Raw genomic sequence first — 15916 nt, 5'->3', positions numbered from 1 at the left:
CTAACACCAAATTTGACATCAAATTCATGGAAAACTGACATTAGGGAAAACTTTCATTACTACTAGCAAGAGGTGAAATGGCCACTTTGTAGACCTTTTATACATAGCTCAATCTAGCAGATAGAACAGCTTCCGTTGCCACCCAACATGCATCCAATTCACTCCTCTATTCTGCTTCTTGTTCACCTTCACCTTAGGGCCACCCACCTGCTACCTGTTGGCCCACCCAGCCCTTTGAATTAATGAAGTAGATATTTGCCTTCAGAGTCACACCTAACAGTCCCAGGTGAGCTTCTCCTTCCCACCTCCTCACTGTATGTCCTACAGCAGAATGTGTCAGCAGATTGGCAGGTGTGGGTAAGATCAAAGGAAAACCTCCCACAGAGTTGTTGGGGATTTCCTCACTAATATGCTGATGCATACATCAGTTCTCTGAGTGACACTGCCTAAATATTTGTCCTTTACTTCCATGTGTGGCCTTGATTTTATAGCAGCTTAGGTGGTTTATGACTTAGCCTCTTTATCCTACTTTTATACATAGACTTCTCTTTGATTTTCCCCCCTTCTGCTAAACACCACAAAAAGATTAGGAGACTTGCTACCAATTAATCTTGCCTCAGCTGCCTCCTCTTCCTCTGCAAGAACTGAACAAATTCTTTTGCCCTGACAAAACTCCATTACTCATACTATAATTGATAATGAAGTATTAGTCGGGTTAAAATAAAGAAAGCAAATGAGAGGTCCATACACTATATTTTAGTTGAGTAAGAGGTCAGTTCTCATTAACTAGAGGTTAATAAACACCTGTTCATCAGGAATCTATACATCCCTTAGGTTCTTACTGGTTAGATGGTCCAGGAAACACAAAAATGTGGATACATTCTTGCAACGTATGTTCTGACTTGCACCAGAATCCAATCTGTAACCAGGACCATGCAATGTAGTCGAGCACTACTTATGAACAGACTGAGGTCTTGTACAGATATTCAGTTTATCCTGGTAGAATCATTGCTCTCCCAGGAGAAACCACAAGTATACAGATGTTCAGGCTCTTTCTCCTAGGGTAAAAATGGCTGCTCCAGGAAAACAACCAGGGTTAAAACATTCTGTACATGCCGTGACTTTTCTCAGAAAAGAACCTGCAGCATCCCCTCACTCCACCCATCACCACCCCACAGGGGTGTCACTTGCTGGACTCTGCTGCTGCAGCAGGGAGCAGAACACACCCTCTTCCCAATACCTGCACTGAGCTGCAGGGAAAGACAGGATGACCACGGGCAGTCTGGGTCAGCTAATCAGGGTTGCCTTGTGCTGCTGTCTGTTGCCAGGCAGACTAAGGAAGTATACTGAGATATATGTACAGAGTATGCTGATTCCTTGCCCCTGGCTGCACAATGTTAGCACAGCAAGGTCACTACTCTTTAGGCCCTCAGCATTCCAATGGCTGTCCACACCACTTTAAGTCAGTTTCTCTACCAGAAGAACAAACCTGGGAGAACTCTTTTTGATTATTTGAATGTGCATAGGCAGCCTGAAAAAGCAGCCTCAGTGACGCATAAAAATAAATAAGCATAATCTCTACTTTTCTTTCTGTTTGGACAATTGGTTAAGTTAGACAATTATTAAGAATATCCAGTGACTATCTTCTGACACTGCAATACATAACAACAAAACAGCAGTTCAAATTATTTCCAACATATTTGCAGTTTATTGTAGTTCACAATCTCAAAATGTATTATTAGATTTTCCTAAAATATTAAACAAAACGGGTCATTTTGATTTTTTGACTCAAAGTGATGTGATTATGCATGGTATTTAACTACAGTGATACATACATATGGTTTAGGAACTCAATTATACAAGTTTCCTCTAATAATGTTAGAACAGCTGGTTGCCAGACCCACAGATTGCTTCAACTTTGTCAGGAACATCCAGCATTTTTAAAAAAAAACCATCTTTTGACCTCATAGAGGAGGTCAAAGTTTCTCCTGGAAGCTGGCTAGTTACTTTTTAAGTGTCTTGATTTTTTCTGAGGCATAATGCAATTTTACTCATTATCACTACAGATGTCAGCTCAAGACTAGCAAGAATATAGCAGTAGCTAGAACATATGGTTGAGTCATATGAATAATAATCATAAATCCTTTTTGACACTAGCCCATTATTATATGCTGATCATGTCCCCTTGGAATCTCTTGTTTGGTAAAATGTTTAAGTCATTATAAGGTATCTCTGGAGGTCTAGATTTATAGAGAGTTGGATGGGAGAAACACAGTATTAGCAGTGTGTTTATACAAACATAAAATACATGAATAGCATATACCAATATATTTATGTGTATGTAAGTTTACAGATGTGCTGTTATTACAGACATAGATGATAGGCAACTAAGGACAGTCTCTCACAAAATACTACAAGTGTTCCAACTGACATTCAAAATGAAAAAGTAAGTTTAACAGAGACATCATCTAAACAATAATTATGAAAAAAATTGCATACTTGCTCAGCTGGAAAACTCCATCACTTTTCCTGGTCTTCATTTCAGTTAATTCACATTAGCATTGTTCTTTCTGGGGCAGGGGAGAAAACAACTGTAGGGAAAGAGTAACCTTTTATTGGATCTGAGCATTCCAAACTTCAGAAATGTCTAGATCCACATCTGAATTTAATGGATGATCTGTTAGCTCAATACTAAGCTGACTCTAGCAAAATTGGAGTCCTGACAAAATTTGTCAAGAAGGTAGATAGAAAGCTGACCGGATTGTCAGGCTCAATGGATAGTAATCAATTGCTCAATGTCTAGTTGGCAGCCGCTATCAAGTGCCCCACAGGTCAGTCCTGAGGCCAGTTTTGTTCAGTATCTTCATTAATTATCTGTACGATAGGGTAGACTGAATCCTTACCAAGTTTGTGGATGACACCAAGCTAGGGGATATAGGAGATTCACTGGAAGGTACAGCCAGGAGGGTAGAGCTAGGAGTCACAGTGACCCAGCCAAAAGAAATTTCATGAGGTTCAAAAAGGATAAGTGCAAAATTCTGCTCTTAAGATGGAAGAATCCCATGCACTGCTACAGCCTGGGGACTGACTGGTTATGCAGCAGTTCTGCAGAAAAGGACCTGGGGATTACAGTGGACAATAAGATGGATACAAGTCAGCAGTGTGCCCTTGTTGCCAAGAAGGCTAACAGCATACTGGCCACATCTACATGAGATGCTAACTGTGCACTAGCTTGTTATAACTTCACAGTAGTGTCGTGTGGCACAAAGTAATGTGATGGTACTGCACAGAAGTAATGAGCTACTGCACAGTCAGTGTCACCTAAAAGCTGTTCAGTAATGCTACTGGGCAGTAACTCCATTTATTGTGCAGTCATTTAGTACTTGTGTATGCAAGTACTAAACAACTGTGCAGTAACAACTGCACTATCAGAATCTCGTGTAGATATGGTCATTGTTCTGCATTAGTAGAAGTGTTGCCAGCAGGTCAAGGAAAGTAATTATTCTGCTCTATTCTGCACAGGTGAGGCCTCATATAGAGTACTGTGTTCAGTTTTGGGCACACCCATTATAGAAAAGATGTGGACAAGTTGGAGAGAGTCCTGTAGAGGGCACTGAAAAAGGTTTGGGTGCTAGGGCACATGACTTATAAGGAGAGGCTGAGGGAAATGGGCTTATTTTGTGTGGAGAACAAAAGACTGAGGGGGGATTTTAGCAGCCTTTAGCTAACAGAAGGATGGCTCCAAAGAGGATGGAGCTAGACTGTTCTCAGTGGTGGCAGATGACAGAACAAGGAGCAATGGACTGAAGTTGCAGCAAGAGAGGTTTAAGTTGGATATTACAAAAAACCTTCTCACTAGGAGGGTGATGAAGCACTGGAACAGGTTACTTAGAGAGGTTGTGGAATCTCCATCCTTGGAGTTTTTTAAGGCTTGATTCAACAAAACCCTGGCTGGAATGATCTAGTTGGGGAAAGTCATGCTTTGAACAAGCAGTTGGGCTAGATGACCTCCTGAGGTCCCTTCCAACCCTAATTTTCTATGATTCTAAGAACATTGGATTTATAATCATTAAATTCTCAGGTCATAATAATACCTGACCAGGGGCATTTCTTTTTATTTATCTAAATTTGGACAGAGTGGTGAAACAATTCCTACTTTTAACTTCTCTTGTTGAGGCAGTGCTGTGCTGAGTGGTCACAAAGTGGGTGACCAAGTAGACACAGTTAAGAGGAATTCAGTGTCCTGTTGCACAGACTGAAGATGCTGATGGTGTGGATACATTACAGGTTTGTGTAAAAGGAAAATTTGGAATAAGGATATTTTGTTTTCACATATCACCATCACTAGGACCTTTAGTTATGATTTTTTTCCTGCTTTATTTTGTTTGGAGTATTACAATACAGATTTTAACACTAATGTTTTATGCTCATAGTATGGGGAACAAGCAGGAGGAACTTGCCCTCCTTCTAGCTAACACAAACCCATAGTGGGGCTCACTGAAACTTGGTGGGATCCAATGCATGACTGGGTGGTAAACATCAACTGCTATAGGCTGTATAGGCGGAATAGAACGGGGAGGAAAAGTCGGGGTGTGGTGCTCTACATCAAAGGGCAATACACATCCTCAATGAACAGCACTGGGTCTGAGGTAGGGCAGACTGCGGTGCTCTGGGTCAGAATACAAGGGGGTTGTGGGGAAAGGGACTTAACAGTGGTGGTCTACTACAGGCCACACAACCAGGGGGAAGGGCATGACTGGGAATTCTCAGGTCAGCTCACGGAGGCAGTTAAGTCAAGGAACATGGTCATCATGGGTGACTTAAACTATCCAGACATCTGCTGGGAAGAGAAGTCAGCCAGGTCTGACTGCTCACATAAGTTCCTAGCAGAGTTACAGGGCCTCCATTTAACCCAGGAAGTGCACAGTCCCACCAGGGGAAATGTCTTGTGGTCCTAGCCACAGGTGATGACATGGTGAGGGGACTCTGGGTTCTCAACCACCTGGGCAATAGCGATCACCACCTACTGGAATTCACCATCCAGCACAGGGTGTTCAAGGCCTGCACCAAGCAAACAGCCCTAGACTTCAGGAGGGTGGATTTCAAAGAGGTAAGGAGGCTAGTCAGAGAGGCACTGAGGTCCCAGAGGGGAAGGGATTTGGAAGTGCAAGAACAGTGATCATTTCTTAAGGAGGCAATCCTCCAAGCCCAAAGGGTGACAATCCCCATGCAGATCAAAGGGGGCAAGAGTGCTCAAAAACTGCCATGGCACGCCAAAACCATCCAGGAACGTCTCAAAGCCAAAAAGGAGGTGCACACCCAATGGAAGGGAGGGGCTATCACCAAGGAAGGTTATACCTCCATTGCTCAAGATTGTAGGGGGCTGTTAGGAAGGCTAAGATGAAGATGGAACTGGGACTAGCAACCCGGATCAAAGATAACAAGAAGTCCTTTTCTAAATGCATAGGGGGTAAAAAGAAGGTACCGAGTAAAGTGGGGCCTCTGCAGGACACACTTGGAAATCTGGTGGTTGTACCAGACAACAAACCTAACCTCTTTAACAGATTCTTTGCTTCCATTTTTCTGAGCAGGGACAGAGACATCCCCCCACTGGGATCCTGGACAGACCCAGGGAAGGCGCAGCCAGGCCCAGGGTCAGTGAGGACCTAGTCAGGGAACTTCTGGTGGGTCTAGACATGTTCAAATCATCAGGTCCTGATGATCTCCACCCCAGAGTGCTGAGGGAATAAGCAGAGGTCATTCTGGGACCCCTGGGACAGCTTTACAAGCACTCTTGGGGCTTTGGTGAGGTGCCAGAGGACTGGAAAAGGGCCAATGTGGTCCCCCTTTCCAAAAAAGGGAGGAAAGAGGACCCAGGAAACTAGAGGCTCATTAGTCTTACCTTGGTCCTGGGAAAGCTCTTTGAGAAAATTATCCAGGAGCACATCTGCAAGGGACCAGCAGGGGAGATTATGCTTAGGGGCAATCAACATCGGTTCATTAGAGGCAGGTCCTGTTAGACCAACCTGGTGGCCTTCTATGACCAGGTCATAAAATCCTTGGACACAGGTGTTGCAGTGGAAATAGTCTTTCTGGACTTTAGGGAGGCCTTCAACACTGTCTCTCACCCCATCCTCATTAAAAAATTAGGTGACTGTGGTGTTGACACCTACACAGTCAGATGGGTCACAAATTGGCTGGAGGGCCACACCCAGAGAGTGGTGGTGGATGAGTCATTTTCGACCTGGAGGGATGTGAGCAGTGGAGTTCTGCAGGGTTCAGTCCTCGGGCCTGCATTGTTCAACATCTTCATCAGCGACTTGGACGAGGGGATGAAAAGCACCTTGTTCAAATTCATGGATGACACAAAGATGTGGGGAGAAGTGGGCATGCTAGAAGAGATGGACAGGTTACAACTAGATCTGGACAAGTTACAGAGGTGGGCAGATGAGAACAGGATAGGTTTCAATACTGACAAATGCAAGGTATTGCACCTGGGGAGGAAGAACCAGCAGCATACCTACAGGCTGGGGAACTCCCTTCTTGTCAGCACAGAGGCAGAAAAGGATCTTGGAGTCATTATTGATTCCAAAATGAACATAGGCCGCCAATGTGGGGACGCAGTCAGGAAGGCTAACCGCACCTTGCCATGCATCCATAGATGCATCACGAGCGGGTTCAAGAAGGTGATCCTCCCCCTCTATGCGATATTGGTCAGGCTGCAGTTGAAGTACTGCATCCAGTTCTGGGTGCCACACTTCAGGAGGGATGTGGACAGCATTGAGAGGGTCCAGAGGAGGGCCAGTCACATGATCGGGGCAGCAGGGTAGGCCCTATGAGGAGAGGCTACGGGACATGAACCTGATTAGCCTCCACAAGAGACGGCCGAGAGGGGATCTGGTGGCCATCAATAAACTTGCCATGGGGGACCAGCAGGCAATGGGAGATTCCCTGTTCCCGTGAGCACAACCAGGAGTAACAAAGAATAACAGGCATAAGTTGACTGAGAGTAGATTCAAGCTAGACATCAGGAAGCGCTACTTCACAGTCAGGGTGGCTAGGAGCTGGAACCAACTTCCAACAGAAGTGGTGCTTGCCCCTACCCTGGGGGTCTTCAAAAGGAGGCTAGACAATCACCTAGCCAGGGTCGTTTGACCCCAGCATTCTTTCCTGTCTATGGCAGGGGGTTGGAGTTGATGATCTGCTTAGGTCCTTTCCAACCCCACCAACTATGAAACTATATAATAAATAAGCTTAGACTCCTAGTTCCAACGACACTGGTTCTATAGACTTGTGGCTACCTTAGTTTTCAGACTTCTCTGTCTTTCTACCAGCATCTTAATATGGCAGAGTCCAGTTCTGAGTATAACCAGAAAACCTTATATCCTCTGTATCCCACTAGAGATAACCTTCCGCTATCTCACCTGCCTGGACTTTATATTATGTGTAACCATGCTCTAGTCATGCCTTCTACAATGAGCTTGAATAGGCTCTGTGGTTAGTAGGCATATCAAGAAAAAAATCTTTTCTGCCACCTTTCTGCCCTAGATTGTGTGACCCAGCATATCTCCCTTAAGACATTGTCAAAAAAGTAAAGGAAAGAACTTAGCTCAAGCCACCCTCAGGTGGATCATACTTCTGTAAAACTCATATCACACTCTGATATCCAAAATCCCACATGTCTTACTGAAAGGGAGTGCTTCATTAGAGGAACTCAAGGATATTTACTCACAGAGCAGGAAATACTTTTGCAGGACAGGGTAGATTTTACAGGACAAAAATGTACATAGATTAAGTGACTTGCCAAAAGACACAAAATGCATCTAGATCACCTGAATCCCAACCAATTGTATGATCACAGAACCATCCTTCATTTTAAGTTATGTTATTTTTTATGATACCAGGAAATATTCAACTGAGGATTAACAGACATATAACTAGAAACTATTACACCTTGGGTGGTGGCAGTGTGTAGGCTGGCAGCAACAGGTACTGTTTTTGTACCTCCTTTAACTCACTAGTTAAATTAGTTAAATCCATTTCATGATGCATCTAGCAATAAAACAGGGTAAAAATAAAATAGTTAAGTCTTATGTTTAAAGTAACCTAAGATCAAAATTATCTCAGATGTAATTGTGCTATGCCAGAAATAGGCTTTTTGAATTTAGAAGATGAGGATCAGGCTCTAATGTAATACCACATGGTAACTATTTTACACATTTAAAGATTAAAAATATGAACTACGTGTCATCAGTTAATACTGTAGGAGTGAAATTTGACTGCTATTACCTCATTGTTGCTAAAGGAAGTTTCTTCAGTCATGGTCAGTCAGTTTCTGCCATGCCTGGCACCAAACAGTCCCTTCTGTATTTAAAAATGTGCATCAAACTGTTTTGCAGCTGATCTAATCCCTTTGGATAACTGTGATGATACCAGCTGTAACAGCAACTTATTGACAACTCTCTCCCCCTTTTTTCCCTCTTTGTTCCCCCTGCTTAACTGTCTAACTTTTTTCAGTTAGACCTCCTATACTAGATATGCCAGAGGGCAGCCAGAGCATAAATGTAATATAAACAGTGCCTGAAGCACGATTAGACCATCCACTCACTGTAGGTTCCCTACTTATTTTCTCACATAGAAACAATCCAATGGATATGGCTGCAATCCTGTTACTGTCCGGATGTTAGTCACTGGGGCTTGGATAAAGCACAAATCGACAAGTCTGAAGTATATGCCAGTAAAGTTGGAAGAACAAAATCTTGAGACCTTGCACAATCCACTAGAATAAGGATTACAAAATGAATTTGATTTGTTTTTCTTTTTCTGACTAACCTGATGACAGTATCATCTTGGCCTCATTAGGAGTGAGACGATCTTTATTTGAAAGCATCTGCCAATTCTAACTCCAAGTGTAACAGAAATAAGCAAGGTAAATCTAAACATTGAAATGTTTATCTCCAATATTTGGCCAGCAGTTCTGACCGTTATTGGCAAATAAATCAAATTGTTACACCTGTGAAAATTATTTGCCATGGGACTGAAACCTGAAGAATTTAAATGATAAAGCACGTTTACTGTTGAAAATAGGATAGCCTTCTTAATAATATCAGTACAAGAATATTCATTTTAGTTTAAAATTATTACTTTGAATCTCAGGACTCAGAGTGCTTGATCTTGGCCAATCAAGAGGGCTTTTATAAGATGTATTGTGTATCCAAAAAAAAGATTTCGATTGCAGTATACAGAAGTAATTTAACAGGATACTTCATACAGATGTAACAGAGTTGACATCTTGTCATTAATAAAAGTGATATAGAGCATAGAATCATAGAAAAGTAGACCTAGAAGGGACATTTGGAGGTTATCTAGTCCAACCTCCTACCTGAGGCAGGATCATCCCTGTCAAAAGCATCCCAAACAAATTCTCATCTAACCTATTACTAAAACTACACAGGCAACCCTGTCACACAGCCACAAAGCACAACACCCTAACTTGCCACAAACAGAGCAGGGAGATAACAGTGTCCTAGTGCTTCAAGGGTTGTTAAAATACACCTGAGACTTCCAAGGAAGAGGGCCATGGCCCCCACTACTGAGTCCCTCAGTTGTGGGACTCCTGGCCCTGGATGGGAATGGTGCACTCCTGAAGCTGGGAGCCCTGCCAGCTGATGGGGCTCCCAGCCACAGGGAAATTAAAGCTTGATAGCAACCAGCTATAAATAGGGACCTACCTAAGTTGTGCTTAAACAATAGGTTTTTTGCACTCACAGCTGATTCTGAGGGATTTTTGAGGCAGCCCTGCCCCTCACCACTGGTTGATAGAGGGACTCTGGTGGCCCCACCCCTCACCCCTTGGTGGAGGGCAACTTCATTCAGTTGACATCAATACTTCTTTCTTTGTGCCGCCCCTTGCTGCTGATTGACTGAGGGCACCTTCACTCAGTCTACCTTACTACTTCTGGGGGTGGGGGTTGGGTAAATTTCATGGCAAATTGTGGCCAATGTCAGATTTCCCAGCAATCAGAGAAAATACTGTTTCTTGCAGTGTCTGTGGAACTGCAATTTAGGTAGGTCTCTAGCTATAAAGTTAGTATACATTATTGACACCTACATTTTTAGCTGGTTGGAGCTTTTAATAGTGTGACAGGTACTTTGCACACATAGCTGGTCTTACGGTAATTGTGCAATTAACCAATTCATTGTGTAATACCTGTAACATGTAGTAGCAGCCACTGTGTCCTATACCCTTGTAATTCCTTCTGAGTGCACCTCACTGATGACAGGCCTCCTCACTCTGGGTGGAAATGCATTCTGATTGCACCTTAGACTGAGGGTGCAAACAAGCATTTGCAGAATCTGGTTCAGGTTTAGGCAGCTTAGTTTAAGCCGTCTAAAACTGAGGCAGGATATGTGCATGCACACATTTGCTGTTTACCACAAGGAGGAATGGACAGCTGGAAGAAGGTAAATCAGGTGGGGAAGGTCTGGGGGTGGTTGGAGGGTCTGCGGGAGGGAGGGGGTTGATGGGTTCAGAAGTGGGTTGTCTGGCCAGGGGGAGGATAAGTTAGGGGTATGGGGTTGTGGAGGGAGGTAAAAATAGCTTGGTCAGGGTCAGGGGGTAAAAATAGCACAGCTTCTTGGCTGTGGAAAGTGACTGAGCTTCCAAGCCCTGGAGCTGTGCTATGAACATCTGGAAGCATTCACTGGACCAGGTTAACCCTTGCTAGGTTGAGTTAACCCCAGGCCAATTTAAAGTTAATTCATATCTGATGAAAACTAACTTTAGATCAGGTGTGCCATTTTTAGGACAACCTAAGCCCTGTGAACACTAGCACATCTGGACATTTAAGGTTAACCTAACCTGGTTATCAAGGTTAGGGTGATCTAAATATAATGCTTGTTCATGCCCAGTGGGTGCATCTACATGAGATACTCTACTTCACAGTAGAGCATTTTACTATGCAGTAAGCACATGCATCCACACATACACATGCTTACTGTGCAGTAAACTGTAGTAATTGTGAGTAAATTTCCTACCTGCAAATGAAAGTAGAACATTTACTCATGAGTAGTTAGTGCACAGTAGCACATGTGTAGATACCAACTGGGAGCAAATTTGCTCCCAGTCAGCCCTACCACTAGATGGCTAGCCTTAGGCCAGTCCCAGGGACCCAAGGCTGGGAGCCTGTTCTGCCCCCGGGCCTGGGCCATCTCCATGGCAGCCCAAGGTCCTTGAAAGTCTGCAGGCAGCCTGGGGTGACTTCTGGGTACTGCTGCCCCTGAAGCCTGCCTGAACCCCTGCACTGCTCCCTGGCTCTGGCCAGGCCTAGCTACAGCCAGCTCCTGGCCATGGAGGCCAGCTGGCCACAGGTAACCCCCAGCAGCCTTCCCAGACACCTTACAGTTCCATGCTGTATCCCTGCGCTGGGTGCTGCAGGCAGCTGCCCAGGCCCAGCAGCACCAGGACAGCTACATGGAGGCCTGGAGAGCTGACATGAAAGCCATGATGGCATTGCTGCTGATGCCACATGCCACCTCCTGGCATAGCAACTGGTTGATGGAGGAGACTGGCAACCTCATGGCACTGTGGGGCCAGGTGGAGGTGCAGAGGCAGTTTGCATAGGGTGGGAGCTCCAATGCGCATGTGTATGAGAGGCTGCCAGGACAAATGTGTGAACCTGGGGTTGACTGCTTGGCATGGCAGTGCCACATAAAGGTCAAAGCATTGTGGTCACAATTGGTTACCATCACCAACCACAACTGTTGGTCAGAGAGTGCCCGCAAGTTCATGCCTTTTATGTGGTAACTGGATACCATACTTATGCCCCAGAACCCAGGCCACAGCCATGCTATGTACTGCAGCACAGGCAGTCTGCCTGAGCTCCCACTATGGCCTGGCACCCACAGTGATGTGTTATCAGGGGAAGGCCCCTTGGCCCACCCCACTGAGCTCCCTGCTCCCAGCATCCTCCAGCAGCTCTGGGAGCCCAGGCCAGTGCCTGACCCAACAGCTATGCCTCAGCCCCCACCATGAGGTATAGCTGGTTATGTACCCACTGGCCACTAGCAGCACCAGCTCTTGCTTTGGCGGGAGGGACGGGAGCTATCCAGGCAGCTACACATTGCGCCCCTCTGACCAATGCCTGTACTGGGAGCTGCATGCCATTGCTGCCAGTGGGGACTGACCTGATCCACCAGACACACCAGTCCCACCCATGTGGTAAGCTCCGCACTGCAAGGAGGGCCCTCCCCACCCCATCCTTTGGTCCCTGCATCTGGCCCCTGCTCCACTTGACACAGCAATGATCTCCTAGCCCCTAGGGTTCCCCCCCACAGCATGCAGGGAGGTGGAAGACAGTGCAAAATTTCATTGAGCTGTCTGTGCCCCTGCAATGAAGTGGGCACAGGTCTCTCATGCTGAGGAATGGGTTGATGCTAGTGGTGATGTCTTCCTTGACATCAGGGGCCCAGAGGCATGTAGCACAGGCACAGTAGCAATCCATGCAGCACCAGAGATTTTGGGGCAGTGCAGGCTTGCCTTTTACACTGTTGAAGCTGAGGATCCCATGCCAGGTGCATAGGTGCACCCAGGACACCATGGCCAGCAGCAGAAGCAGGACATAGCGGGTTGGGCATTTCTCTCTGCATGGAAACAGTTCCTTGCAGTGCCCCCCCAGTCACACACAGCAGAGGCATGCTTGGGGTGTAGAGTGGCTGTGGGGAGGAGCTTGCCCTGGGGTGCCTCCTCAGAGAGGCCCCCTGCAGAGAGGGCGGGGGTGTGGGTAGCTCCACTGTGCAGTCAACCAGGACCCCCATGACCCTCCAGGCCCAGGCACCATGGGCTTGGCAACAGCACAGAAGACAGGCTGACCTACAGAAGAATAAGTGGGGGAGTGAGTCTGGTGCCATGGCAGCAGGTGCTGCCAGGATCCAGGCCTGGTCCATCCTGGGAATTGGGCAGGGGAGGCAGGCTGCCTGCAGCCAGCACCCAACATCCACTGGCCCCTAGGGAGTGAGTGGGGATTTAGGGCCTGGCCAGTGAACACCTAGGCCTAGACCTGCCTGGCAGAATTACCATGGTTCCTGTGCACCCATGTATGCATGACCCCCAATCTGAGGCTAGACAGTTCATGGGCCCCTGGTACAGAGCATCTTATCTCTGAATTGTTGCAAACTCTCACAAGCAGCTTCTATCTTATGCAGGTCTTGCAGCTGTACATGGGGGAAAGGCCACAGTTGGCATTGCCACCCACACCTGGGGCTCTGCAGATACACCAGCTCTGGAGGAGGAGGACCTAGGACCAGATCCTCCTCCTGGACCAGCTGGTGACAGCTTCAGAGGACTGGTTGGCAGATGTGTGGGCATGGTGGGTGGACATCATCATCCAGCAGGACAGGTAGTGGGGGGAGGACATCACCTGACAGGACAGGTGTCAGGTGGAGGACACTACCCATGAAGACACACGGGACTAGTGTGAGGAGGTGTGGGACTGGGCAGACTGTGAGTTTAGAGTGCAGCTCCTGGCTCTAGAGCAGCAGTGCATGGAGGGCCTGGAGCAGAAGGCTGCACTCATGGCAGGCTGCATTCATGGCAGGCCACAGAGGAGGACCGTCAAGGGCTGGACACTGTCCTGGCCCTGGCAGTCACTTTTGTACTACCTTCTGCCCTGCCTCTGACCTTAGCCCTACCTGGCCCCTGTCAGCCACTCACCACCCATCAGTAGGCCTCCGTATGGGCCTGGAGGGAGGTTCAACACCACCTCCACTAGCAAGGAACAATGTAAGGGGTCAGGCACCCTGGGATTGTAGTGGAGTGTGAGCAGCCTTGTCTGGGGTCAGGGACCCCAGGGGACTGGGATGACATGTGGAACAGGGCCTGGTGCCTGGAGCCCAAAGGGGCTGCAGAGCACATTGCAAGGTGAAGAATAGAACTCAAAATATCCTAGAATTCCAGGCTGCAAGAATAAGAATTAGAGTTAGCTAAGCTATTACCAAGTAATGTATTTATGGGGAACTGCAGTTAGTTCACACTGACAAGCTATTGGTCATGTAATATTCTTTCAAGAGCTGTTACAAAAGTCAGGAGGAGTCTGCACACAAACAAAGAAGGGAACCCAAGTTCTATCTCGGGGTGAGCAAAATACAGCCCACAAGCCAAATCCAACCTGCCAGGCAAATTAATTCAGCCCACAGGTAGGTGCCCAATTAACTGCATCTGGCCTGCCCTGCAGCTGCCCTGCTACACTCCACATGAGGCTGACCCCAGCCCATTCCCCCGGGACAGCATGATACACTGCTACACTCACCAGTGGGAGGGCCCTGGCCCCAGCCAGCGTGCACAGGGCAGTCACCACTGCTGCAGGCTTCAGCCCATGCCAGCCCCCAGCCCCAGCTCCTGCCCCCACCTGCTGGAGTGCGGTAATTGCCACAGTTCAGCAGACTTGATTAATCATGTCTGCTCTGGCACTCTGGAATTACAGTGCATCAGAGAAACCACCCTGCTCATGTATAGTCCCCCTAAAATGCTTGACTTCAGCCTAGCCTACTAGGGCTGTGCAAAGCTTTGGTTCATGATTCAGATTCAGAGATGATTTGGATGATTTGGAGGCTGAATCTATGAATCTGAATCGAATTGCTGGAAGCTTTAGGCTTTCCAAATCAATTCAGAGCTTCCAGATCAATTCAGAAAAGATTTGAAGATTCGGCTATAATGGCTATAATGGGGAATCAATGAAATATCTATAATTCTGTTGTCTTTTGGCTGATTCAGATGAAACTTGCAGTCTATGGCAGTCCTATAGATATTTATAAAGGAGAGAGATGACAACTTTTCTCTCTTCCTGTAGAGAGTAGGGCAGGTAGCAATGGTTTGAAACTGCAGCAACAAGGGTTTAGATCGACTATTAGGAAAAACTTCTTGTCTGTTAGAACAAGGAGGCAGTGGAATAGACTGCCAAGGGAAGTTGTAGAATGTCCTTCTTTGGAAGCTTTCAAAAAGAAAATTTCGTTGGATAAGCATTGCTCAGGGATGATTTAGGAGCAGGTTTTCATGAAAAGTGCTCTGTAGCCTCAAGCAGCTGTGAACTGGAGAGTACTATGCTCAGCGGCAGAAGAATGAACCAGAGCTCCACAACCACCTCGGTTGTGAAATGGATTAAAGAAGCTGAGATAAGTTTACAGAAGGGATAGAATGACAGAAAAGGGAGTTTTGGCTCTCCAGTCAGGATATGTAATGTGTGGAGTTGTGTTTGCGTTCTCTACCTTGTGGTGCCGAGTGGAGGGTGTTTGATTATCTCATATTTCTCGGTTTTGCTGGTTGACACATGAGGCTGGGAAGGAATCTTTCCCCTCCTGTTGCTATAGATGACAGGGAGTGGGTTGACTTCCTCAGAACTATTGGGTATTGACTGGATTTTGTTGATGCTCCTGTTGAGGCTTAAAAAATTCCACAGGTTCCTGGCTAGAGGGTGCTACCCTGCAGCTGAGGGTTAGTTTGATCACCACATTTGGGACCAAGAAGGAATTTCACTACATGGTCAGATTGGAATGGACCGGTAAACTGCGTATGTAGGGAGAGTGAAGGTGGGGGAAGAGAAGGGAAGGTTGCCTCTCTCAGTAGCAAGGTCATGGTCCTCTTCCTTGGATCTCTTGAGTGCAATTTAACACCCACTTCCTGTCCTTGTCTGGCAGGGCATTGACAGTGCTCTCATCTCCCTCCTTTACCTTTCCATGATTCTATATGAATCAGTGCAAGTTAGATTCGTACTTATATTTACAATTTTTCTCAAGTATCAAAAATGATATACCCCCTAACCATATTATAACTATTAGCCTAAATATGTTTACACAGAATCTAGAATGCAATTTTATAACTTTTATTTTGTTTTTATATTGTATATTTACTTGTATACAATGT

Source organism: Crocodylus siamensis, chromosome 11 (genome assembly GCF_052110815.1).
Source record: "Crocodylus siamensis isolate JL-2025a chromosome 11, ASM5211081v1, whole genome shotgun sequence".
Classification (NCBI taxonomy): domain Eukaryota; kingdom Metazoa; phylum Chordata; order Crocodylia; family Crocodylidae; genus Crocodylus; species Crocodylus siamensis.
Note: the sequence above shows the minus strand (reverse complement) of the source record.